Raw genomic sequence first — 27,932 nt, forward strand, 5'->3', positions numbered from 1 at the left:
GTGCCGTGCCGGAACCAGATTAGGGCCTGAAGCAATCCTGCGGTGTTGCGGCCAGCTCACAAGAAAGCGAGTTGAAGAAAGGAGCTCAGGGGCACTGTAATTCACAAACCTGCAGAGTTATAAATGACAGCTATCATCCAAAAATATACTGAAGTAAGGCTGCCAAGAGGACTTGAAAGCAGGGCAGAATTGCAGGAAACCGATTTCAGGAGGTAGACTGGAATTGCATTTAAAGCATAGGAAAAGAGGCAGAACGTCGACAATGATGCACTTGGCCAAAAAGGCCATATGCGGTTTTTCCTGAATATATTCAGGAAAAAACGCATACGCCCTTTTTGTCCAACCAAGCAAGCTTGCAAAGGAAATCTGCACTACAATGAAGTCTCACTTCCCCCGGGTCAAAAGGGCCATCTGAAAAAAGTGTAAAATCCAGAAAGGCAGGACAGGCCATGGAGAACTGGGAGCCTTGTTATGCTGATGGGCGGGATGTAAATTGCCAACAGCCACTCGGGAGAAGTGTATGGTGTTTCCTGAAACTTCTAAAAAACAAAGCAACAGAGCCTAGGGCACTTCCACTTATGGTCCTATAGCTTAGGGAAATTAAAATCAAAAAGACACAGCCACCCCAAACTTTGGGACAGATCTGTTTACAAAAACCTCGTTTACGGTACAAGTTCAATATCGCAGAAAGCGAAAAATGGATAAAGAAGTTGTGGTACTCACGTACAATGCAATATCACTCAGCAATGAAATCTATGTCATCAGGCCCGTAGCAGCATAATGAGTGGATTCAGGTATGATGATTCTAAGTGAAATAAGTCACACAGGAAATGAAACATCATAAGATATCACTAATACACGGAATGTAAACCTGGCTACACAGGAAGTGGATTAGAAATCAGAACAGGGCCTCAATTTAGAAAACCAACTTATGCTTGCTTAAGGGGAAAGGTGAGTTGGGGTGCTGCATAAAACCAGAGATTGAAATGAGCACAGATAAAGTTCCTTCAGCCAAATATGTAATAGACAAGACCTACTGCTTGCTTAACGAAATGGACTCAACACCCCATGTTAAATGCCTAAGAATGTACCTGACTTGTAAGTAACTTAAAACCTATGGATTGCTATGTCTCCGAAAGAGAATCAAGCGTGTGTACAGGGGCATAAATGCAGCAGTGATAGGATTGGAGAGGTTCGGTCAGCAAATGAAGACCCTTTGAAGTCATATTGCATGGTACCCATTCCACGGGTCTCAACTCTCCAGGTTTAAGGGATTCTTCCTCCAGCTAAAACATGCATGTGGAACCCAGAGTATGATCAACCGTGTGATCGGGAGAAGTGTTCCAATATGTCTCAGTTCTCGTCCCCTGGTACTCGGGTGCAACATTCCAGACGCTTTACTAACACTCTCCCGACTTGGAGAGTCAGTGCCTTTAACCTCCTGTTTGGCCCAGTTTGCAATTTTTGCGGAAGATGAACAGGAATAGGGAGAACCAATGAGAGACTAGTTGGAGGTGTGTGGACGGGCAAATTTAACTCTCATTTCCCACCAGGAAGAGGAATTAACCAAAGGCTCAGCGTGCCGTGCTGAAACCAGATTAGGGCCTGAAGCAATCCTGCGGTGTTGCGGCCAGCTCACAAGAAAGCGAGTTGAAGAAAGGAGCTCAGGGGCACTGTAATTCACAAACCTGCAGAGTTATAAATGACAGCTATCGTCCAAAAATATACTGAAGTAAGGCTGCCAAGAGGACTTGAAAGCGGGGCAGAATTGCAGGAAACCGATTTCAGGAGGTAGACTGGAATTGCATTTAAAGCATAGGAAAAGAGGCAGAACGTCGACAATGATGCACTTGGCCAAAAAGGGCGTATGCGTTTTTTACTGAATATATTCAGGAAAAAACGCATACGCCCTTTTTGGCCAACCAAGCAAGCTTGCAAAGGAACTCTGCACTACAATGAAGTCTCACTTCCCCCCGGTCAAAAGGGCCATCTGAAAAAAGTGTAAAATCCAGAAAGGCAGGAGAGGCCATGTAGAACTGGGAGCCTTGTTATGCTGATGGGTGGGATGTAAATTGCCAACAGCCACTGGGAGAAGTGTATGGTGTTTCCTGAAACATCTAAAAAACAAAGCAACAGAGCCTAGGGCACTTCCACTTATGGTCCTATAGCTTAGGGAAATTAAAATCAAAAAGACACAGCCACCCCAAAGTTTGGGACGGCTCTGTTTACAAGAACCTCGTTTACGGGACAAGTTCAATATCGCAGAAAGTGAAAAATGGATAAAGAAGTTGTGGTACTTACGTACAATGCAATATCACTCAGCAATGAAATCTATGTCATCAGGCCTGTAGCAGCATAATCAGTGGATTCAGGTATGATGATTCTAACTGAAATAAGTCACACAGAAAAAGAAACATCATAAGATATCACTAATACACGGAATGTAAACTTGGCTACACAGGAACTGAATTACAAAACAGAACAGGGTCTCAAATTTAGACAACCAACTTATGCTTGCTTCAGGGGAAAGGTGAGTTGGGGTGCTGCATAAAACCAGAGATTGAAATGAGCACAGATAAAGTTCCTTAAGCCAAATATGGAATAGACAAGAGCTACTCCTTGCTCAACGAAATGGACTCAACACCCCATATTAAACGCATAAGAATGAACCTGACTAGTAAGTATCTTAAAACCTATGGATTGCTATTTCTCTGAAAGAGAATCAAGCGTGTGTACAGGGGCATAAACACAGCAGTGATAGGATTGGAGAGGTTCAGTGAGCAAATGAAGACCCTTTGAAGTCATATTGCATGGTACCCATTCCACGGGTCTCAACTCTCCAGGTTTAAGGGATTCTTCCTTCAGCTAAAACATGCATGTGGAACCCAGAGTATGATCAACCATGTGATCGGGAGAAGTGTTCCAATATGTCTCAGTTCTCGTCCCCTGGTACTCGGGTGCAACATTCCAGACGCTTTACTAACACTCTCCCGACTTGGAGAGTCAGTGCCTTTAACCTCCTGTTTGGCCCAGTTTGCAATTTCTGCGAAAGATGAACAGGAATAGGGAGAACCAATGAGAGACTAGTTGGAGGTGTGTGGACGGGCAAATTTAACTCTCATTTCCCACCAGGAAGGGGAATTAACCAAAGTCTCAGCGTGCCGTGCCGGAACCAGATTAGGGCCTGAAGCAATCCGGCGGTGTTGCGGCCAGCTCACAAGAAAGCGAGTTGAAGAAAGGAGCTCAGGGGCACTGTAATTCAGAAACGTGCAGAGTTATAAATGACAGCTATCGTCCAAAAATATACTGAAGTAAGGCTGCCAAGAGGACTTGAAAGCGGGGCAGAATTGCAGGAAACCGATTTCAGGAGGTAGACTGGAATTGCATTGAAAGCATAGGAAAAGAGGCAGAACGTCGACCATGATGCACTTGGCCAAAAAGGCCATATGCGTTTTTTCCTGAATATATTCAGGAAAAAACGCATACGCTCTTTTTGGCCAACCAAGCAAGCTTGCAAAGGAAATCTGCACTACAATGAAGTCTCACTTCCCCCCGGTCAAAAGGGCCATCTGAAAAAAGTGTAAAATCCAGAAAGGCAGGACAGGCCATGGAGAACTGGCAGCCTTGTTATGCTGATGGGCGGGATGTAAATTGCCAACAGCCACTGGGAGAAGTGTATGGTGTTTCCTGAAACATCTAAAAAACAAAGCAACAGAGCCTAGGGCACTTCCACTTATGGTCCTATAGCTTAGGGAAATTAAAATCAAAAAGACACAGCCACCCCAAAGTTTGGGACGGCTCTGTTTACAAGAACCTCTTTTACGGTACAAGTTCAATATCGCAGAAAGTGAAAAATGGATAAAGAAGATTTGGTACTTACGTACAACGCAATATCACTCAGCAATGAAATCTATGTCATCAAGCCCGTAGCAGCATAATGAATGGATTCAGGTATGATGATTCTAACTGAAATAAGTCACACAGAAATAGAAATATCATAAGACATCACTAATACACGGAATGTAAACTTGGCTACACAGGAACTGGATTACAAAACAGAACAGGGTCTCAAATTTAGAAAACCAACTTATGTTTGCTTAAGGGGAAAGGTGAGTTGGGGTGCTGCATAAAACCAGAGATTGAAATGAGCACAGATAAAGTTCCTTAAGCCAAATATGGAATAGACAAGAGCTACTCCTTGCTCAACGAAATGGACTCAACACCCCATATTAAACGCCTAAGAATGTACCTGACTAGTAAGTATCTTAAAACATATGGATTGCTATGTCTCCGAAAGAGAATCAATCATGTGTACAGGGGCATAAACGTAGCAGTGATAAGATTGGAGAGGTTCGGTGAGAAAATGAAGACCCTTTGAAGTCATATTGCATGGTACCCATTCCATGGGTCTCAACTCTCCAGTTTTAAGGGATTCTTCCTTCAGCTAAAACATTCATGTGGAACCCAGAGTATGATCAACCGTGTGATCGGGAGACGTGTTCAAATATGTCTCAGTTTTCGTCCCCTTGTACTCGGGTGCAACATTCCAGATGCTTTACTAACACTCTCCCAAATTGGAGAGTCAGTGCCTTTAACCTCCTGTTTGGCCCAGTTTGCAATTTCTGCGGAAGATTAACAGGAATAAGGAGAACCAATGAGAGACTAGCTGGAGGTGTGTGACCGGGCAAATTTAACTCTCATTTCCCACCAGGAAGAGGAATTCACCAAAGGCTCAGCGTGCCGTGCCGGAACCAGATTAGGGCCTGAAGCAATCCTGCGGTGTTGCGGCCAGCTCACAAGAAAGCGAGTTGAAGAAAGGAGCTCAGGGGCACTGTAATTCACAAACCTGCAGAGTTATAAATGACAGCTATCATCCAAAAATATACTGAAGTAAGGCTGCCAAGAGGACTTGAAAGCAGGGCAGAATTGCAGGAAACCGATTTCAGGAGGTAGACTGGAATTGCATTTAAAGCATAGGAAAAGAGGCAGAACGTCGACAATGATGCACTGGGCCAAAAAGGCCATTAGCGTTTTTTCCTGAATATATTCAGGAAAAAACGCATACGCCCTTTTTGGCCAACCAAGCAAGCTTGCAAAGGAAATCTGCACTACAATGAAGTCTCACTTCCCCCGGGTCAAAAGGGCCATCTGAAAAAAGTGTAAAATCCAGAAAGGCAGGACAGGCCATGGAGAACTGGGAGCCTTGTTATGCTGATGGGCGGGATGTAAATTGCCAACAGCCACTAGGGAGAAGTGTATGGTGTTTCCTGAAACATCTAAAAAACAAAGCAACAGAGCCTAGGGCACTTCCACTTATGGTCCTATAGCTTAGGGAAATTAAAATCAAAAAGACACAGCCACCCCAAACTTTGGGACAGATCTGTTTACAAAAACCTCGTTTACGGTACAAGTTCAATATCGCAGAAAGCGAAAAATGGATAAAGAAGTTGTGGTACTCACGTACAATGCAATATCACTCAGCAATGAAATCTATGTCATCAGGCCCGTAGCAGCATAATGAGTGGATTCAGGTACGATGATTCTAAGTGAAATAAGTCACACAGGAAATGAAACATCATAAGATATCACTAATACACGGAATGTAAACCTGGCTACAGAGGAAGTGGATTAGAAATCAGAACAGGGTATCAATTTAGAAAACCAACTTATGCTTGCTTAAGGGGAAAGGTGAGTTGGGGTGCTGCATAAAACCAGAGATTGAAATGAGCACAGATAAAGTTCCTTCAGCCAAATATGTAATAGACAAGACCTACTGCTTGCTTAACGAAATGGACTCAACACACCATGTTAAATGCCTAAGAATGTACCTGACTTGTAAGTAACTTAAAACCTATGGATTGCTATGTCTCCGAAAGAGAATCAAGCGTGTGCATAGGGGCATAAATGCAGCAGTGATAGGATTGGAGAGGATTCGTGAGCAAATGAAAACCCTTTGAAGTCATACTGCATGGTACCCATTCCACGGGTCTCAACTCTCCAGTTTTAAGGGATTATTCCTTCAGCTAAAACATGCATGTGGAACCCAGAGTATGATCAACCATGTGATCGGGAGATGTGTTCCAATATGTCTCAGTTTTCCTCCCCTGGTACTCGGGTGCAACATTCCAGACGCTTTACTAAAACTCTCCCGACTTGGAGAGTCAGTGCCTTTAACCTCCTGTTTGGCCCAGTTTGCAATTTCTGCGGAAGATGAACAGGAATAGGGAGAACCAATGAGAGACTAGCTGGAGGTGTCTGGACGGGCAAATTTAACTCTCATTTCCCACCAGGAAGAGGAATTAACGAAAGGCTCAGCGTGCCTTGCTGGAACCAGATTAGGGCCTGAAGCAATCGTGCGGTGTTGCGGCCAGCTGACAAGAAAGTGAGTTGAAGAAAGGAGCTCAGGGGCACTGTAATTCACAAACCTGCAGAGTTATAAATGACAGCTATCGTCCAAAAATATACTGAAGTAAGGCGGCCAAGAGGACTTGAAAGCGGGGCAGAATTGCAGGAAACCGATTTCAGGAGGTAGACTGGAATTGCATTTAAAGCATAGGAAAAGAGGCAGAACGTCGACAATGATGCACTTGGCCAAAAAGTGCGTATGCGTTTTTTCCTGAATATATTCAGGAAAAAACGCATACGCCCTTTTTGGCCAACCAAGGAAACTTGCAAAGGAAATCTGCACTACAATGAAGTCTCACTTCCCCCCGGTCAAAAGGGCCATCTGAAAAAAGTGTAAAATCCAGAAAGGCAGGACAGGCCATGGAGAACTGGGAGCCTTGTTATGCTGATGGGTGGGATGTAAATTGCCAACAGCCACTTGGGAGAAGTGTATGGTGTTTCCTGAAACATCTAAAAAACAAAGCAACAGAGCCTAGGGCACTTACACTTATGGTCCTATAGCTTAGGGAAATTAAAATCAAAAAGACACAGCCACCCCAAAGTTTGGGACGGCTCTGTTTACAAGAACCTCTTTTACGGTACAAGTTCAATATCGCAGAAAGTGAAAAATGGATAAAGAAGTTGTGGTACTTACGTACAATACAATATCACTCAGCAATGAAATCTATGTCATCAGGCCTGTAGCAGCATAATGAGTGGATTCAGGTATGATGATTCTAACTGAAATAAGTCACACAGAAATAGAAATATCATAAGACATCACTAATACACGGAATGTAAACTGGCTACACAGGAACTGGATTACAAAACAGAACAGGGTCTCAAATTTAGAAAACCAACATGCTTGCTTAAGGGGAAAGGTGAGTAGGGGTGCTGCATAAAACCAGAGATTGAAATGAGCACAGATAAAGTTCCTTAAGCCAAATATGGAATAGACAAGAGCTACTCCTTGCTCAACGAAATGGACTCAACAACCCATATTAAACGCCTAAGAATGTACCTGACTAGTAATTATCTTAAAACCTATGGATTGCTATGTCTCTGAAAGAGAATCAAGCGTGTGTACAGGGGCATAAAAGCAGCACTGATAGTATTGGAGAGGTTCAGTGAGCAAATGAAGACCCTTTGAAGTCATATTGCATGGTACCCATTCCACGGGTCTCAACTCTCCAGGTATAAGGGATTATTCCTTCAGCTAAAACATGCATGTGGAACCCAGAGTATGATCAACCGTGTGATCGGGAGACGTGTTCCAATATGTCTCAGTTCTCGTCCCCCGGTACTCGGGTGCAACATTCCAGACGCCTTATTAACACTCTCCCGACTTGGAGATACAGTGCCTTTAACCTCCTGTTTGGCCCAGTTTGCTATTTCTCTGGAAGATGAACAGGAATAGGGAAAGCCAATGAGAGACTAGCTGGAGGTGTCTGGACGGGCAAATTTAACTCTCATTTCCCATCAGGAAGAGGAATTAACCAAAGGCTCAGCGTGCCGTGCCGGAACCAGATTAGGGCCTGAAGCAATCCTGCGGTGTTGCGGCCAGCTCACAAGAAAGCGAGTTGAAGAAAGGAGCTCAGGGGCACTGTAATTCACAAACCTGCAGAGTTATAAATGACAGCTATCGTCCAAAAATATACTGAAGTAAGGCTGCCAAGAGGACTTGAATGCGAGGCAGAATTGCAGGAAACCGATTTCAAGAGGTAGACTGGAATTGCATTGAAAGCATAGGAAAAGAGGCAGAACGTCGACAATGATGCACTTGGCCAAAAAGGGCGTATGCGTTTTTTCCTGAATATATTCAGGAAAAAACACATACGCACTTTTTGGCCAACCAAGCAAGCTTGCAAAGGAAATCTGCACTACAATGAAGTCTCACTTCCCCCCAGTCAAAAGGGCCATCTGAAAAAAGTGTAAAATCCAGAAAGGCAGGACAGGCCATGGAGAACTGGGAGCCTTGTTATGCTGATGGGCGGGAGGTAAATTGCCAACAGCCACTCGGGAGAAGTGTATGGTGTTTCCTGAAACATCTAAAAAACAAAGCAACAGAGCCTAGGGCACTTCCACTTATGGTCCTATAGCTTAGGGAAATTAAAATCAAAAAGACACAGCCACCGCAAAGTTTGGGACGGCTCTGTTTACAAGAACCTCGTTTATGGTACAAGTTCAATATCGCAGAAAGCGAAAAATGGATAAAGAAGTTGTGGTACTTAAGTACAATGCAATATCACTCAGCAATGAAATCTATGTCATCAGGCCCGTAGCAGCATAATGAGTGGATTCAGGTATGATGATTCTAACTGAAATAAGTCACACAGAAAATGAAACATCATAAGATATCACTAATACACGGAATGTAAACTTGGCTACACAGGAACTGGATTACAAAACAGAACAGGGTCTCAAATTTAGAAAACCAACATATGCTTGCTTAAGGGGAAAGGTGAGTTGGGGTGCTGCATAAAACCAGAGATTGAAATGAGCACAGATAAAGTTCCTTAAGCCAAATATGGAATAGACAAGAGCTACTCCTTGCTCAACGAAATGGACTCAACAACCCATATTAAACGCCTAAGAATGTACCTGACTAGTAAGTATCTTAAAACCTATGGATTGCTATGTCTCCGAAAGAGAATCAAGCGTGTGTACAGGGGCATAAAAGCAGCAGTGATAGTATTGGAGAGGTTCAGTGAGCAAATGAAGACCCTTTGAAGTCATATTGCATGGTACCCATTCCACGGGTCTCAACTCTCCAGGTTTAAGGGATTATTCCTTCAGCTAAAACATGCATGTGGAACCCAGAGTATGATCAACCGTGTGATCGGGAGACGTGTTCCAACATGTCTCAGTTCTCGTCCCCCGGTACTCGGGTGCAACATTCCAGACGCTTTATTAACACTCTCCCGACTTGGAGATACAGTGCCTTTAACCTCCTGTTTGGCCCAGTTTGCTATTTCTCTGGAAGATGAACAGGAATAGGGAGAACCAATGAGAGACTAGCTGGAGGTGTCTGGACGGGCAAATTTAACTCTCATTTCCCACCAGGAAGAGGAATTCACCAAAGGCTCAGCGTGCCGTGCCGGAACCAGATTAGGGCCTGAAGCAATCCTGCGGTGTTGCGGCCAGCTCACAAGAAAGCGAGTTGAAGAAAGGAGCTCAGGGGCACTGTAATTCACAAACCTGCAGAGTTATAAATGACAGCTATCATCCAAAAATATACTGAAGTAAGGCTGCCAAGAGGACTTGAAAGCAGGGCAGAATTGCAGGAAACCGATTTCAGGAGGTAGACTGGAATTGCATTTAAAGCATAGGAAAAGAGGCAGAACGTCGACAATGATGCACTTGGCCAAAAAGGCCATATGCGTTTTTTCCTGAATATATTCAGGAAAAAACGCATACGCCCTTTTTGGCCAACCAAGCAAGCTTGCAAAGGAAATCTGCACTAAAATGAAGTCTCACTTCCCCCGGGTCAAAAGGGCCATGTGAATATAGTGTAAAATCCAGAAAGGTAGGACAGGCCATGGAGAACTGGGAGCCTTGTTATGCTGACGGGCGGGATGTAAATTTCCAACAGCCACACGGGAGAAGTGTATGGTGTTTCCTGAAACATCTAAAAAACAAAGCAACAGAGCCTAGGGCACTTCCACTTATGGTCCTATAGCTTAGGGAAATTAAAATCAAAAAGACATAGCCACCCCAAACTTTGGGACAGATCTGTTTACAAAAACCTCGTTTATGGTACAAGTTCAATATCGCAGAAAGTGAAAAATGGATAAAGAAGTTGTGGTACTCACGTACAATGCAATATCACTCAGCAATGAAATCTATGTCATCAGGCCCGTAACAGCATAATGAGTGGATTCAGGTATGATGATACTAAGTGAAATAAGTCACACAGGATATGAAACATCATAAGATATCACTAATACACGGAATGTAAACTTGGCTACACAGGAACTGGATTACAAAACAGAACAGGGTCTCAATTTAGAAAACCAACTTATGCTTGCTTAAGGGGAAAGGTGAGTTGGGGTGCTGCATAAAACCAGAGATTGAAATGAGCACAGATAAAGTTCCTTCAGCCAAATATGTAATAGACAAGACCTACTGCTTGCTTAACGAAATGGACACAACACCCAATGTTAAATGCCTAAGAATGTACCTGACTTGTAAGTAACTTAAAACCTATGGATTGCTATGTCTCCGAAAGAGAATCAAGCGTGTGCACAGGGGCATAAACGCAGCAGTGATAGGATTGGAGAGGTTCGGTGAGCAAATGAAGACCCTTTGAAGTCATTTTGCATGGTACCCATTCCACGGGTCTCAACTCTCCAGGTTTAAGGGATTCTTCCTTCAGCTAAAACATGCATGTGGAACCCAGAGTATGATCAACCATGTGATCGGGAGAAGTGTTCCAATATGTCTCAGTTCTCGTCCCTGGTACTCGGGTGCAACATTCCAGATGCTTTACTAACACTCTCCCGACTTGGAGAGTCAGTGCCTTTAACCTCCTGTTTGGCCCAGTTTGCAATTTCTGTGAAAGATGAACAGGAATAGGGAGAACCAATGAGAGAATAGTTGGAGGTGTGTGGACGGGCAAATTTAACTCTCATTTCCCACCAGGAAGGGGAATTAACCAAAGGCTCAGCGTGCCGTGCCGGAACCAGATTAGGGCCTGAAGCAATCCTGCGGTGTTGCGGCCAGCTCACAAGAAAGCGAGTTGAAGAAAGGAGCTCAGGGGCACTGTAATTCACAAACGTGCAGAGTTATAAATGACAGCTATCGTCCAAAAATATACTGAAGTAAGGCTGCCAAGAGGACTTGAAAGCGGGGCAGAATTGCAGGAAACCGATTTCAGGAGGTAGACTGGAATTGCATTTAAAGCATAGGAAAAGAGGCAGAACGTCGACCATGATGCACTTGGCCAAAAAGGCCATATGTGTTTTTTCCTGAATATATTCAGGAAAAAACGCATACGCCCTTTTTGGCCAACCAAGCAATCTTGCAAAGGAAATCTGCACTAAAATGAAGTCTCACTTCCCCCCGGTCAAAAGGGCCATCTGAAAAAAGTGTAAAATCCAGAAAGGCAGGACAGGCCATGGAGAACTGGCAGCCTTGTTATGCTGATGGGCGGGATGTAAATTGCCAACAGACACTCGGAGAAGTGTATGGTGTTTCCTGAAACATCTAAAAAACAAAGCAACAGAGCCTGGGGCACTTCCACTTATGGTCCTATAGCTTAGGGAAATTAAAATCAAAAAGACACAGCCACCCCAAAGTTTGGGACGGCTCTGTTTACAAGAACCTCTTTTACGGTACAAGTTCAATATCGCAGAAAGTGAAAAATGGATAAAGAATTTGTGGTACTTACGTACAATGCAATATCACTCAGCAATGAAATCTATGTCATCAGGCCCGTAGCAACATAATGAGTGGATTCAGGTATGATGATTCTAACTGAAATAAGTCACACAGAAATAGAAATATCATAAGACATCACTAATACACGGAATGTAAACTTGGCTACACAGGAACTGGATTACAAAACAGAACAGGGTCTCAAATTTAGAAAACCAACTTATGTTTGCTTAAGGGGAAAGGTGAGTTGGGGTGCTGCATAAAACCAGAGATTGAAATGAGCACAGATAAAGTTCCTTAAGCCAAATATGGAATAGACAAGAGCTACTCCTTGCTCAACGAAATGGACTCAACACCCCATATTAAACGCCTAAGAATGTACCTGACTAGTAATTATCTTAAAACCTATGGATTGCTATGTCTCTGAAAGAGAATCAAGCGTGTGTACAGGGGCATAAAAGCAGCACTGATAGTATTGGAGAGGTTCAGTGAGCAAATGAAGACCCTTTGAAGTCATATTGCATGGTACCCATTCCACGGGTCTCAACTCTCCAGGTATAAGGGATTATTCCTTCAGCTAAAACATGCATGTGGAACCCAGAGTATGATCAACCGTGTGATCGGGAGACGTGTTCCAATATGTCTCAGTTCTCGTCCCCCGGTACTCGGGTGCAACATTCCAGACGCTTTATTAACACTCTCCCGACTTGGAGATACAGTGCCTTTAACCTCCTGTTTGGCCCAGTTTGCTATTTCTCTGGAAGATGAACAGGAATAGGGAGAACCAATGAGAGACTAGCTGGAGGTGTCTGGACGGGCAAATTTAACTCTCATTTCCCACCAGGAAGAGGAATTCACCAAAGGCTCAGCGTGCCGTGCCGGAACCAGATTAGGGCCTGAAGCAATCCTGCGGTGTTGCGGCCAGCTCACAAGAAAGCGAGTTGAAGAAAGGAGCTCAGGGGCACTGTAATTCACAAACCTGCAGAGTTATAAATGACAGCTATCATCCAAAAATATACTGAAGTAAGGCTGCCAAGAGGACTTGAAAGCAGGGCAGAATTGCAGGAAACCGATTTCAGGAGGTAGACTGGAATTGCATTTAAAGCATAGGAAAAGAGGCAGAACGTCGACAATGATGCACTTGGCCAAAAAGGCCATATGCATTTTTTCCTGAATATATTCAGGAAAAAACGCATACGCCCTTTTTGGCCAACCAAGCAAGCTTGCAAAGGAAATCTGCACTACAATGAAGTCTCACTTCCCCCGGGTCAAAAGGGCCATCTGAAAAAAGTGTAAAATCCAGAAAGGCAGGACAGGCCATGGAGAACTGGGAGCCTTGTTATGCTGACGGGCGGGATGTAAATTTCCAACAGCCACATGGGAGAAGTGTATGGTGTTTCCTGAAACATCTAAAAAACAAAGCAACAGAGCCTAGGGCACTTCCACTTATGGTCCTATAGCTTAGGGAAATTAAAATCAAAAAGACACAGCCACCCCAAACTTTGGGACAGATCTGTTTACAAAAACCTCATTTACGGTACAAGTTCAATATCGCAGAAAGCGAAAAATGGATAAAGAAGTTGTGGTACTCACGTACAATGCAATATCACTCAGCAATGAAATCTATGTCATCAGGCCCGTAGCAGCATAATGAGTGGATTCAGGTATGATGATTCTAAGTGAAATAAGTCACACAGAAAATGAAACATCATAAGATATCACTAATAAACGGAATGTAAACCTGGCTACACAGGAAGTGGATTAGAAATCAGAACAGGGTCTCAATATAGAAAACCAACTTATGCTTGCTTAAGGGGAAAGGTGAGTTGGGGTGCTGCATAAAACCAGAGATTGAAATGAGCACAGATAAATTTCCTTCAGCCAAATATGTAATAGACAAGACCTACTGCTTGCTTAACGAAATGGACTCAACACCCCATGTTAAAGGCCTAAGAATGTACCTGACTTGTAAGTAACTTAAAACCTATGGATTGCTATGTCTCCAAAAGAGAATCAAGCGTGTGCACAGGGGCATAAATGCAGCAGTGATAGGATTGGAGAGGATTCGTGAGCAAATGAAAACCCTTTGAAGTCATACTGCATGGTACCCATTCCACGGGTCTCAACTCTCCAGGTTTAATGGATTCTTCCTTCAGCTAAAACATGCATGTGGAACCCAGAGTATGATCAACCATGTGATCGGGAGATGTGTTCCAATATGTCTCAGTTTTCCTCCCCTGGTACTTGGGTGCAATATTCCAGATGCTTTACTAACACTCTCCCGACTTGGAGAGTCAGTGCCTTTAACCTCCTGTTTGGCCCAGTTTGCAATTTCTGCGGAAGATGAACAGGAATAGGGAGAACCAATGAGAGACTAGCTGGAGGTGTCTGGACGGGCAAATTTAACTCTCATTTCCCACCAGGAAGGGGAATTAACGAAAGGCTCAGCGTGCCTTCCTGGAACTAGATTAGGGCCTGAAACAATCGTGCGGTGTTGCGGCCAGGTGACAAGAAAGCGAGTTGAAGAAAGGAGCTCAGGGGCACTGTAATTCACAAACCTGCAGAGTTATAAATGACAGCTATCATCCAAAAATATACTGAAGTAAGGCTGCCAAGAGGACTTGAAAGTGGGGCAGAATTGCAGGAAACCGATATCAGGAGGTAGACTGGAATTGCATTTAAAGCATAGGAAAAGAGGCAGAACGTCGACAATGATGCACTTGGCTAAAAAGGGCATATGCGTTTTTTCCTGAATATATTCAGGAAAAAACGCATACGCACTTTTTGGCCAACCAAGCAAGCTTGCAAAGGAAATCTGCACTACAATGAAGTCTCACTTCCCCCCGGTCAAAAGGGCCATCTGAAAAAAGTGTAAAATCCAGAAAGGCAAGACAGTCCATGGAGAACTGGGAGCCTTGTTATGCTGATGGGCGGGATGTAAATTGCCAACAGCCACTCGGGAGAAGTGTATGGTGTTTCCTGAAACATCTAAAAAACAAAGCAACAGAGCCTAGGGCACTTCCACTTATGGTCCTATAGATTAGGGAAATTAAAATCAAAAAGACACAGCCACCCCAAAGTTTGGGACGGCTCTGTTTACAAGAACCTCGTTTACGGTACAAGTTCAATATCGCAGAAAGTGAAAAATGGATAAAGAAGTTGTGGTACTTACATACAATGCAATATCACTCAGCAATGAAATCTATGTCATCAGGCCCATAGCAGCATAATGAGTGGATTCAGGTATGATGATTCTAACTGAAATAAGTCACACAGAAATAGAAATATCATAAGACATCACTAATACACGGAATGTAAACTTGGCTACACAGGAACTGGATTACAAAACAGAACAGTGTCTCAAATGTAGAAAACCAACTTATGCTTGCTTAAGGGGAAAGGTGAGTTGGGGTGCTGCATAAAAACAGAGATTGAAATGAGCACAGATAAAGTTCCTTAAGCCAAATATGGAATAGACAAGAGCTACTCCTTGCTCAACGAAATGGACTCAACACCCCATATTAAACGCCTAAGAATGTACCTGACTAGTAAGTATCTTAAACCTATGGATTGCTATGTCTCCGAAAGAGAATCAAGCGTGTGTACAGGGGCATAAACGCAGCAGTGATAGGATTGGAGAGGTTCGGTGAGCAAATGAAGACCCTTTGAATTCATATTGCATAGTACCCATTCCACGGGTTTCAACTCTCCAGGTTTAAGGGATTCTTCCTTCAGCTAAAACATGCATGTAGAACCCAGAGTATGATCAACCGTGTGATCGGGAGACGTGTTCAAATATGTTTCAGGTTTCATCCCCTAGTACTTCGGTGCAACATTTCAGAAGCTTTAGTAACACTCTCCCGACTTGGAGAGTCAGTGCCTTTAACCTCCTGTTTGGCCCAGTTTGCAATTTCTGCGGAAGATGAACAGGAATAGGGAGAACCAATGAGAGACTAGCTGGAGGTGTCTGGACGGGCAAATTTAACTCTCATTTCCCACCAGGAAGAGGAATTCACCAAAGGCTCAGCGTGCTGTGCCGGAACCAGACTAGGGCTTGAAGCAATCCTGTGGTGTTGCGGCCAGCTCACAAGAAAGCGAGTTGAAGAAAGGAGCTCAGGGGCACCGTAATTCACAAACCTGCAGAGTTATAAATGACAGCTATCGTCCAAAAATATACTGAAGTAAGGCTGCCAAGAGGACTTGAAAGCGGGGCAGAATTGCAAGAAACCGATTTCAGGAGGTAGACTGGAATTGCATTTAAAGCATAGGAAAAGAGGCAGAACATCGACAATGATGCACTTGGACAAAAAGGGCGTATGCGTTCTTTCCTGAATATATTCAGGAAAAAACGCATACGCCCTTTTTGGCCAACCAAGTAAACTTGCAAAGGAAATCTGCACTACAATGAAGTCACACTTCCCCCCGGTCAAAAGGGCCATCTGAAAAAAATGTAAAATCCAGAAAGGGAGGAAATGCCATGGAGAACTGGGAGCCTTGTTATGCTGATGGGCGGGATATAAATTGCCAACAGCCACTCGGAGAAGTGTATGGTATTTCCTGAAACATCTAAAAAACAAAGCAACAGAGCCTAGGGCACTTCCACTTATGGTCCTATAGCTTAGGGAAATTAAAATCAAAAAGACACAGCCACCCCAAAGTTTCGGATGGCTCTGTTTACAAAAACCTCGTTTACTGTACAAGTTCAATATCACAGAAAGTGAAAAATGGATAAAGAAGTTGTGGTACTTACGTACAATGCAATATCACTCAACAATGAAATCTATGTCATCAGGCCCGTAGCAGCATAATGAGTGGATTCAGGTATGATGATTCTAACTGAAATAAGTCACACAGAAAATGAAACATCATAAGATATCACTAATACACGGAATGTAAACTTGGCTACACAGGAACTGGATTACAAAACAGAACAGGGTCTCAAATGTAGAAAACCAACTTATGCTTGCTTAAGGGGAAAGGTGAGTTGGGGTGCTGCATAAAAACAGAGATTGAAATGAGCACAGATAAAGTTCCTTAAGCCAAATATGGAATAGACAAGAGCTACACCTTGCTCAATGAAATGGACTCAACAACCCATATTAAACGCCTAAGAATGTACCTGACTAGTAATTATCTTAAAACCTATGGATTGCTATGTCTCTGAAAGAGAATAAGGCGTGTGTACAGGGGCATAAACGCAGCAGTGATACGATTGGAGAGTTTCGGTGAGCAAATGAAGACCCTTTGAAGTCATATTGCATGGTACCGATTCCACGGGTCTCAACTCTCCAGGTTTAAGGGATTCTTCCTCCAGCTAAAACATGCATGTGGAACCCAGAGTATGATCAACCGTGTGATCGGGAGAAGTGTTCCAATATGTCTCAGTTCTCGTCCCCTGGTACTCGGGTGCAACATTCCAGACGCTTTACTAACACTCTCCTAACTTGGAGAGTCAGTGCCTTTAACCTCCTGTTTGGCCCAGTTTGCAATTTCTGCGGAAGATGAACAGGAATAAGGAGAACCAATGAGAGACTAGCTGGAGGTGTGTGGACGGGCAAATTTAACTCTCATTTCCCAACAGGAAGAGGAATTAACCAAAGCCTCAGCGTGCGGTGTCGGAACCAGATTAGGGCCTGAAGCAATCCTGCGGTGTTGCGGCCAGCTCACAAGAAAGCGAGTTGAAGAAAGGAGCTCAGGGGCACTGTAATTCACAAACCTGCAGAGTTATAAATGACAGCTATCGTCCAAAAATATACTGAAGTAAGGCTGCCAAGAGGACTTGAAAGCGGGGCAGAATTGCAGGAAACCGATTTCAGGAGGTAGACTGGAATTGCATTTAAAGCATAGGAAAAGAGGCAGAACGTCGACAATGATGCACTTGGCCAAAAAGGGCGTATGCGTTTTTTCCTGAATATATTCAGGAAAAAACGCATACGCCCTTTTTGGCCAACCAAGCAAGCTTGCAAAGGAAATCTGCACTACAATGAAGTCTCACTTCCCCCCGGTCAAAAGGGCCATCTGAAAAAAGTGAAAAATCCAGAAAGGCAGGACAGACCATGGAGAACTGGGAGCCTTGTTATGCTGATGGGCGGGATGTAAATTGCCAACAGCCACTTGGAGAAGTGTATGGTGTTTCCTGAAACATCTAAAAAACAAAGCAACAGAGCCTAGGGCACTTCCACTTATGGTCCTATAGCTTAGGGAAATTAAATTCAAAAAGACACAGCCACCCCAAAGTTTGGGACGGCTCTGTTTACAAGAACCTCTTTTACGGTACAAGTTCAATATCGCAGAAAGTGAAAAATGGATAAAGAAGTTGTGGTACTTACGTACAATGCAATATCACTCAGCAATGAAATCTGTGTCATCAGGCCCTTAGCAGCATAATGAGTGGATTCAGGTATGATGATTCTAACTGAAATAAGTCACACAGAAAAAGAAACATCATAAGATATCACTAATACACGGAATGTAAACTTGGCTACACAGGAACTGGATTACAAAACAGAAGAGGGTCTCAAATGTAGAAAACCAACTTATGCTTGCTTAAGGGGCAAGGTGAGTTGGGGTGCTGCATAAAACCAGAGATTGAAATGAGCACAGATAAAGTTCCTTAAGCCAAATATGGAATAGACAAGAGCTACTCTTTGCTCAACGAAGAGGACACAACACCCCATATTAAACGCCTAAGAATGTAACTGACTAGTAAGTATCTTAAAACCTATGGATCGCTATGTCTCCGAAAGACAATCAAGCGTGTGTACAGGGGCATAAACGCAGCAGTGATAGGATTGGAGAGTTTCGGTGAGCAAATGAAGACCCTTTGAAGTCATATTGCATGGTACCCATTCCAAGGGTCTCAACTCTCCAGGTTTAAGGGATTCTTCCTTCAGCTCAAACATGCATGTAGAACCCAGAGTATGATCAACTGTGTGATCAGGAGACGTATTCAAATATGTCTCAATTTTCGACCCCTGGTACTCGGGTGCAACATTCCAGACGCTTTACTAACACTGTCCTGACTTGGAGAGTCAGTGCCTTTAACCTCCTGTTTGGCCCGGTTTGCAGTTTCTGCGGAAGATGAACAGGAATAGGGAGGACCAATGAGAGACTAGCTGGAGGTATCTGGATGGGTAAATTTAATTCTCATTTCCCACCAGGAAGAGGAATTAACCAAAGGCTCAGCGTGCCGTGCCGGAACCAGATTAGGGCCTGAAGCAATCCTGCGGTGTTGCGGCCAGCTCACAAGAAAGCGAGTTGAAGAAAGGAGCTCAGGGGCACTGTAATTCACAAACCTGCAGAGTTATAAATGACAGCTATCGTCCAAAAATATACTGAAGTAAGGCTGCCCAGAGGAGTTGAAAGCGGGGCAGAATTGCAGGAAACCGATTTCAGGAGGTAGACTGGAATTGCATTTAAAGCATAGGAAAAGAGGCAGAACGTCGACCATGATGCACTTGGCCAAAAAGGGCGTATGCGTTTTTTCCTGAATATATTAAGGAAATAACGCATACGCACTTTTTGGCCAACCAAGCAAGCTTGCAAAGGAAATCTGCACTACAATGAAGTCTCAATTCCAACCGGTCAAAAGGGCCATCTGAAAAAAGTGTAAAATCCAGAAAGGCAGGACAGGCCATGGAGAACTGGGAGCCTTGTTATGCTGATCGGCGGGATGTAAATTGCCAACAGCCACTAGGAGAAGTGTATGGTGTTTCCTGAAACATCTAAAAAACAAAGCAACAGAGCCTGGGGCACTTCCACTTATGGTCCTATAGTTTAGGGAAATTAAAATCAAAAGGACACAGCCACCCCAAATTTTAGGATGGCTCTATTTACAAGAACCTCGTTTATGGTACAAGTTCAATGTCACAGAAAGTGAAGAATGGATAAAGATGTGGTACTTACGTACAATGCAATATCACTCAGCAATGAAATATGTGTCTTCAGGCCCATAGCAGCATAATGAGTGGATTCAGGTATGATGATTCTAACTGAAATAAGTCACACAGAAAAAGAAACATCATAAGATATCACTAATACACGGAATGTAAACTTGGCTACACAGGAACTAAATTACAAAACAGAACAGTGTCTCAAATTTAGAAAACTAACTTATGATTGCTTAAGGGGAAAGGTGAGTTGGGGTGCTGCATAAAACCAGAGATTGAAATGAGCACAGATAAAGTTCCTTAAGCCAAATATGGAATAGACAAGAGCTACTCCTTGCTCAACGAAATGGACTCAACCCCCTATATTAAACGCCTAAGAATGTACCTGACTAGTAAGTATCTTAAAACCTATGGATTGCTATGTCTCCGAAAGACAATCAAGTGTGTGTACAGGGGCATAAACACAGCAGTGATACGATTGGAGAGTTTCGGTGAGCAAATGAAGACCCTTTGAAGTCATATTGCATGGTACCCATTCCACGGGTCTCAACTCTCTAGGTTTAAGGGATTCTTCCTTCAGCTCAAACATGCATGTGGAACCCAGAGTATGATCAACCGTGTGAACGGGAGACGTGTTCTAATATGTCTCAGTTTTCATCCCCTGGTACTCGGGTGCAACATTCCAGACGCTTTACTAACACTCTCCCGACTTGGAGAGTCAGTGCCTTTAACCTCCTGTTTGGCCCAGTTTGCAATTTCTGCGGAAGATGAACAGGAATAGGGAGAACCAATGAGAGACTAGCTGGAGGTGACTGGACGGGCAAATTTAACTCTCATTTCCCACCAGGAAGAGGAATTAACCAAAGGCTCAGCGTGCCGTGTCGGAACCAGATTAGGGCCTGAAGCAATCCTGCGGTGTTGCGGCCAGCTCACAAGAAAACGAGTTGAAGAAAGGAGCTCAGGGGCACTGTAATTCACAAACCTGCAGAGTTATAAATGACAGCTATCGTCCAAAATATACTGAAGTATGGCTCCCAAGAGAACTTGAAAGTGGGGCAGAATTGCATTAAACCCATTTCAGAAGGTGACTGGAATTGCATTTAAAGCATAGGAAAAGAGGCAGAACGTCGACAATGATGCACTTGGCCAAAAAGGGTGTATGCCTTTTTTCCTGAATATATTCAGGAAAAAACGCATACGCCCTTTTTGGCCAACCAAGCAAGCTGGCAAAGGAAATCTGCACTACAATGAAGTCTCAGTTCCCCCGGATCAAAAGAGCCATCTGAAAAAAGTGTAAAATCCAGAAAGGCAGGACAGGCCATGTAGAACTGGGAGCCATGTTATGCTGATGGGCGGGATGTAAATTGCCAACAGCCACTCGGAGAAGTGTATGGTGTTTCCTGAAACATCTAAAAAACAAAGCAACAGAGCCTAGGGCACTTCCACTTATGGTCCTATAGCTTAGGGAAAATAAAATCAAAAAGACACAGCCGCCCCAAAGTTTGGGACGGCTCTATTTACAAGAACCTCGTTTATGGTACAAGTTCAATGTCACAGAAAGTGAAGAATGGATAAAGATGTTGCGGTACTTACGTACAATGCAATATCACTCAGCAATGAAATCTGTGTCTTCAGGCCCGTAGCAGCATAATGAGTGGATTCAGGTATGATGATTCTAACTGAAATAAGTCACACAGAAAAAGAAACATCATAAGATATCACTAATACACGGAATGTAAACTTGGCTACACAGGAACTAAATTACAAAACAGAACAGTGTCTCAAATTTAGAAAACCAACTTATGATTGCTTAAGGGGAAAGGTGAGTTGGGGTGCTGCATAAAACCAGAGATTGAAATGAGCACAGATAAAGTTCCTTAAGCCAAATATGCAATAGACAAGAGCTACTCCTTGCTCAACGAAATGGGCTCAACACCGCATACTAAAAGCCTAAGAATGTACCTGACTAGTAAGTATCTTAAAACCTATGGATTGCTATATCTCTGAAAGAGAATCAAACGTGTGTACAGGGGCATAAACACAGCAGTGATAGGATTGGAGAGGTTTAGTGAGCAAATGAAGACACTTTGAAGTCATATTGCATGGTACCCATTCCACAGGTCTCAACTCTCAAGGTTTAAGGGATTCTTCCTTCAGCTATAACATGCTTGTGGAACCCTGAGTATGAACAACCGTGTGATCGGGAGACGTGTTCCAATATGTCTCAGTTCTCGTCCCCTGGTACTCGGGTGCAGCATTCCAGAAGCTTTACTAACACTCTCCCGACTTGGAGAGTCAGTGCCTTTATCCTCCTGTTTGGCCCAGTTTGCAATTTCTGCGGAAGATGAACAGGAATAGGGAGAACCAGTGAGAGACTAGCTGGAGGTGTCTGGACGGGCAAATTTAACTCTCATTTCCCACCAGGAAGAAGAATTAACCAAAGGCTCAGCATGCCGTGCCAGAACCTGATTAGGGCCTGAAGCAATCCTGCGGTGTTGCGGCCAGCTCACAAGAAAGCGAGTTGAAGAAAGGAGTTCGGGGCACTGTAATTCACAAACCTGCAGAGTTATAAATGACATCTATCGTCCAAAAATATACTGCCGTAAGGCTGCCAAGAGGACTTGAAAGCGGGGCAGAACTGCAGGAAACCGATTTCAGGAGGTAGACTGGAATTGAATTTAAAGCATAGGAAAACAGGCAGAACGTCGACAATGATGCACTTGGCCAAAAAGGGCATATGCGTTTTTTCCTGAATATATTCAGGAAAAAACACATACGCCCTTTTTGGCCAACCAAGCACGCTTGCAAAGGAAATCTGCACTAAATTGAAGTGTCACTTTCCCCTTGTCAAAAGGGTCATCTGAAAAAAGTGTAAAATCCAGAAAGGCAGGACAGGCCATGGAGAACTGGCAGCCTTGTTATGCTGATGCGCGGGATGTAAATTGCCAACAGCCACTTGGGAGAAGTGTATGGTGTTTCCTGAAACATCTAAAAAACAAAGCAACAGAGCCTAGGGCAGTTCCACATATGGTCCTATAGCTTAGGGAAATTAAAATCAAAGAGACACAGCCACCCCAAAGTTTGGGACGGCTCTATTTACAAGAACCTCGTTTACGGTACACGTTCAATATCGCAGAAAGTGGAAAATGGATAAAGAAGTTGTGGTACTTACGTACAATGCAATATCACTCATCAAAGAAATCTATGTCATCAGGCCCGTAGCAGCATAATGAGTGGATTCAGGTATGATAATTCTAACTGAAATAAGTCACACAGAAAAAGAAACATCATAAGTTATCACTAATACATGGAATGTAAACTTGGCTACACAGGAACTGAATTACAAAACAGAACAGGGTCTCAAATTTAGAAAACCAACTTATGCTTGCTTAAGGGGAAAGGTGAGTTGGGGTGCTGCATAAAACCAGAGATTGAAATGAGCACAGATAAAGTTCCTTAAGCCAAATATGCAATAGACAAGAGCTACTCCGTGCTCAACGAAATGGGCTCAACACCGCATACTAAACCCCTAAGAATGTACCTGACTAGTAAGTATCTTAAAAGCTATGGATTGCTATATCTCCGAAAGAGAATCAAACGTGTGTACAGGGGCATAAACACAACAGTGATAGGATTTGAGAGGTTCAGTGAGCAAATGAAGACCCTTTGAAGTCATATTGCATGGTACCCATTCCACAGGTCTCAACTCTCAAGGTTTAAGGGATTCTTCCTTCAGCTATAACATGCTTGTGGAACCCTGAGTATGAACAACCGTGTGATCGGGAGACGTGTTCCAATATGTCTCAGTTCTCGTCCCCTGGTACTCGGGTGCAGCATTCCAGAAGCTTTACTAACACTCTCCCGACTTGGAGAGTCAGTGCCTTTAACCTCGTGTTTGGCCCAGTTTGCAATTTCTGCGGAAGATGAACAGGAATAGGGAGAACCAGTGAGAGACTAGCTGGAGGTGTCTGGACGGGCAAATTTAACTCTCATTTCCAACCAGGAAGAGGAATTAACCAAAGGCTCAGTGTGCCGTACCGGAACCAGATTAGGGCCTGAAGCAATCCTGTGGTGTTGTGGCCAGCTCACAAGAAAGCGAGTTGAAGAAAGGAGTTCGGGGCACTGTAATTCACAAACCTGCAGAGTTATAAATGACAGCTATCGTCCAAAAATATACTGACGTAAGGCTGCCAAGAGGACTTGAAAGCGGGGCAGAATTGCAGGAAACCGATTTCAGGAGGTAGACTGGAATTGAATTTAAAGCATAGGAAAAGAGGCAGAACGTCGACAATGATGCACTTGGCCAAAAAGGGCATATGCGATTTTCCTGAATATATTCAGGAAAAAACACATACGCCCTTTTTGGCCAACCAAGCATGCTTGCAAAGGAAATCTGCACTAAAATGAAGTGTCACTTTCCCCTTGTCAAAAGGGCCATCTGAAAAAAGTGTAAAATCCAGAAAGTCAGGACAGGCCATGGGGAACTGGCAGCCTTGTTATGCTGATGCGCGGGATGTAAATTGCCAACAGCCACTCGGGAGAAGTGTATGGTGTTTCCTGAAACATCTAAAAAACAAAGCAACAGAGCCTAGGGCACTTCCACTTATGGTCCTATAGCTTAGGGAAAATAAAATCAAAAACACACAGCCGCCCCAAAGTTTGGGACGGCTCTGTTTACAAGAACCTCGTTTACGGTACAAGTTCAATATTGCAAAAAGTGAAAAATGGATAAAGAAGTTGTGGTATTTACGTACAATGCAATATCACTCAGCAATAAAATCTATGTCATCAGGCCCGTAGCAGCATAATGAGTGGATTCAGGTATGATGATTCTAACTGAAATAATTCACAAAGAAAAAGAAACATTGTAAGATATCACTAATACACGGAATGTAAACTTGGCTACACAGGAACTGAATTCCAAAACAGAACAGGGTCACAAATTTAGAAAACCAACTTATGCTGGCTTAAGGGGAAAGGTGAGTTGGGGTGCTGCATAAAACCAGAGATTGAAATGAGCACAGATAAAGTTCCTTAAGCCAAACATGTAATAGACAAGAGCTACTCCTTGCTCAACGAAATGGGCTCAACACCCCATCCTAAACGCATAAGAATGTATCCGACTAGTAAATATCTTAAAACCTATGGATTGTTATGTCTCCGAAAGCGAATCAAGCATGTGTACAGGGGCATAAACGCAGCAGTGATAGGATTGGAGAGGTTTGGTGAGAAAATGAAGACCCTTTGAAGTCATATTGCATGGTACCCATTCCACGGGTCTCAACTCTCCAGGTTTAAGGGATTCTTCCTTCAGCTCAAACATGCATGTGGAACCCAGAGTATGATCAACCGTGTGATCGGGAGAGGTGTTCAAATATGTCTCAATTTTCGACCCCTGGTACTCGGGAGCAACATTCCAGACGCTTTACTAACACTCTCTTGACTTGGATAGTCAGTGCCTTTAACCACCTGTTTGGCCCAGTTTGCAATTTCTGCGGAAGATGAACAGGAATAGGGAGGACCAATGAGAGACTAGCTGGAGGTGACTGGACGGGCAAATTTAACTCTCATTTCCCACCAGGAAGAGGAATTAACCAAAGGCTCAGCGTGCCATGCCGGAAGCAGATTAGGGCCTGAAGTAATCCTGCACTGTTGCGGCCAGCTCACAAGAAAGCGAGTTGAAGAAAGGAGTTCGGGGCACTGTAATTCACAAACCTGCAGAGTTATAAATGACATCTATCGTCCAAAAATATACTGACGTAAGGCTGCCAAGAGGAACTGAAAGCGGGGCAGAACTGCAGGAAACTGATTTCAGGAGGTAGACTGGAATTGAATTTAAAGCATAGGAAAAGAGGCAGAACATCGACAATGATGCACTTGGCCAAAAAGGGCATATGCGTTTTTTCCTGAATATATTCAGGAAAAAACACATACGCCCTTTTTGGCCAACCAAGCATGCTTGCAAAGGAAATCTGCACTAAATTGAAGTCTCACTTTCCCCTTGTCAAAAGGGTCATCTGAAAAAAGTGTAAAATCCAGAAAGGCAGGACAGGCCATGGAGAACTGGCAGCCTTGTTATGCTGATGCGCGGGATGTAAATTGCCAACAGCCACTCGGGAGAAGTGTATGGTGATTCCTGAAACATCTAAAAAACAAAGCAACAGAGCCTAGGGCACTTCCACATATGGTCCTATAGCTTAGGGAAATTAAAATCAATGAGACTCAGCCACCCCAAAGTTTGGGACGGCTCTATTTACAAGAACCTCGTTTACGGTACACGTTCAATATCGCAGAAATTGGAAAATGGATAAAGAAGTTGTGGTACTTACGTACAATGCAATATCACTCAGCAAAGAAATCTATGTCATCAGGCCCGTAGCAGCATAATGAGTGGATTCAGGTATGATAATTCTAACTGAAATAAGTCACACAGAAAACGAAACATCATAAGTTATCACTAATACATGGAATGTAAACTTGGCTACACAGGAACTGGATTGCAAAACAGAACAGGGTCTCAAATGTAGAAAACCAACTTATGCTGGCTTAAGGGGAAAGGTGAGTTGGGGTGCTGCATAAAACCAGAGATTGAAATGAGCACAGATAAAGTTCCTTAAGCCAAATATGGAATAGACAAGAGCTACTCCTTGCTCAACGAAATGGACTCAACACCCCATATTAAACGCCTAAGAATGTACCTGACTAGTAATTATCTTAAAACCTATGGATTGCTATGTCTCTGAAAGAGAATAAGGCGTGTGTACAGGGGCATAAACGCAGCAGTGATACGATTGGAGAGTTTCGGTGAGCAAATGAAGACCCTTTGAAGTCATATTGCATGGTACCGATTCCACGGGTCTCAACTCTCCAGGTTTAAGGGGTTCTTCCTCCAGCTAAAACATGCATGTGGAACCCAGAGTATGATCAACCGTGTGATCGGGAGAAGTGTTCCAATATGTCTCAGTTCTCGTCCCCTGGTACTCGGGTGCAACATTCCAGACGCTTTACTAACACTCTCCTAACTTGGAGAGTCAGTGCCTTTAACCTCCTGTTTGGCCCAGTTTGCAATTTCTGCGGAAGATGAACAGGAATAAGGAGAACCAATGAGAGACTAGCTGGAGGTGTGTGGACGGGCAAATTTAACTCTCATTTCCCAACAGGAAGAGGAATTAACCAAAGGCTCAGCGTGCGGTGTCGGAACCAGATTAGGGCCTGAAGCAATCCTGCGGTGTTGCGGCCAGCTCACAAGAAAGCGAGTTGAAGAAAGGAGCTCAGGGGCACTGTAATTCACAAACCTGCAGAGTTATAAATGACAGCTATCGTCCAAAAATATACTGAAGTAAGGCTGCCAAGAGGACTTGAAAGCGGGGCAGAATTGCAGGAAACCGATTTCAGGAGGTAGACTGGAATTGCATTTAAAGCATAGGAAAAGAGGCAGAACGTCGACAATGATGCACTTGGCCAAAAAGGGCGTATGCGTTTTTTCCTGAATATATTCAGGAAACAACGCATACGCCCTTTTTGGCCAACCAAGCAAGCTTGCAAAGGAAATCTGCACTACAATGAAGTCTCACTTCCCCCCGGTCAAAAGGGCCATCTGAAAAAAGTGAAAAATCCAGAAAGGCAGGACAGGCCATGGAGAACTGGGAGCCTTGTTATGCTGATGGGCGGGATGTAAATTGCCAACAGCCACTTGGAGAAGTGTATGGTGTTTCCTGAAACATCTAAAAAACAAAGCAACAGAGCCTAGGGCACTTCCACTTATGGTCCTATAGCTTAGGGAAATTAAAATCAAAAAGACACAGCCAGCCCAAAGTTTGGGACGGCTCTGTTTACAAGAACCTCTTTTACGGTACAAGTTCAATATCGCAGAAAGTGAAAAATGGATAAAGAAGTTGTGGTACTTACGTACAATGCAATATCACTCAGCAATGAAATCTGTGTCATCAGGCCCTTAGCAGCATAATGAGTGGATTCAGGTATGATGATTCTAACTGAAATAAGTCACACAGAAAAAGAAACATCATAAGATATCACTAATACACGGAATGTAAACTTGGCTACACAGGAACTGGATTACAAAACAGAAGAGGGTCTCAAATGTAGAAAACCAACTTATGCTTGCTTAAGGGGAAAGGTGAGTTGGGGTGCTGCATAAAACCAGAGATTGAAATGAGCACAGATAAAGTTCCTTAAGCCAAATATGGAATAGACAAGAGCTACTCCTTGCTCAACGAAATGGACTCAACACCCCATATTAAACGCCTAAGAATGTACCTGACT

The 27,932-nt window shown here is 43.5% G+C and overlaps 1 long non-coding RNA gene across 3 annotated transcripts in view; it reads right to left on the reverse strand.

Annotated features, from left to right (window-relative positions):
• LOC125963359 (uncharacterized) overlaps positions 1 to 27,728 on the reverse strand; it is a 200,571-nt gene extending 172,843 nt beyond the window's left edge. For all 3 annotated transcript variants that reach the window (XR_007475222.1, XR_007475221.1, XR_007475223.1), the window contains exons 1-2: positions 27,562 to 27,728; positions 18,094 to 18,175 (exon numbers count right to left, since the gene is read on the reverse strand). This is a non-coding gene — a long non-coding RNA (uncharacterized LOC125963359). The remainder of the gene's footprint in view (positions 1 to 18,093; positions 18,176 to 27,561) is intronic.
• Between the last annotated feature and the right edge of the window lie 204 nt (positions 27,729 to 27,932).

This window comes from Orcinus orca, unplaced genomic scaffold (genome assembly GCF_937001465.1).
Source record: "Orcinus orca unplaced genomic scaffold, mOrcOrc1.1 scaffold_34, whole genome shotgun sequence".
Taxonomy (NCBI): domain Eukaryota; kingdom Metazoa; phylum Chordata; class Mammalia; order Artiodactyla; family Delphinidae; genus Orcinus; species Orcinus orca.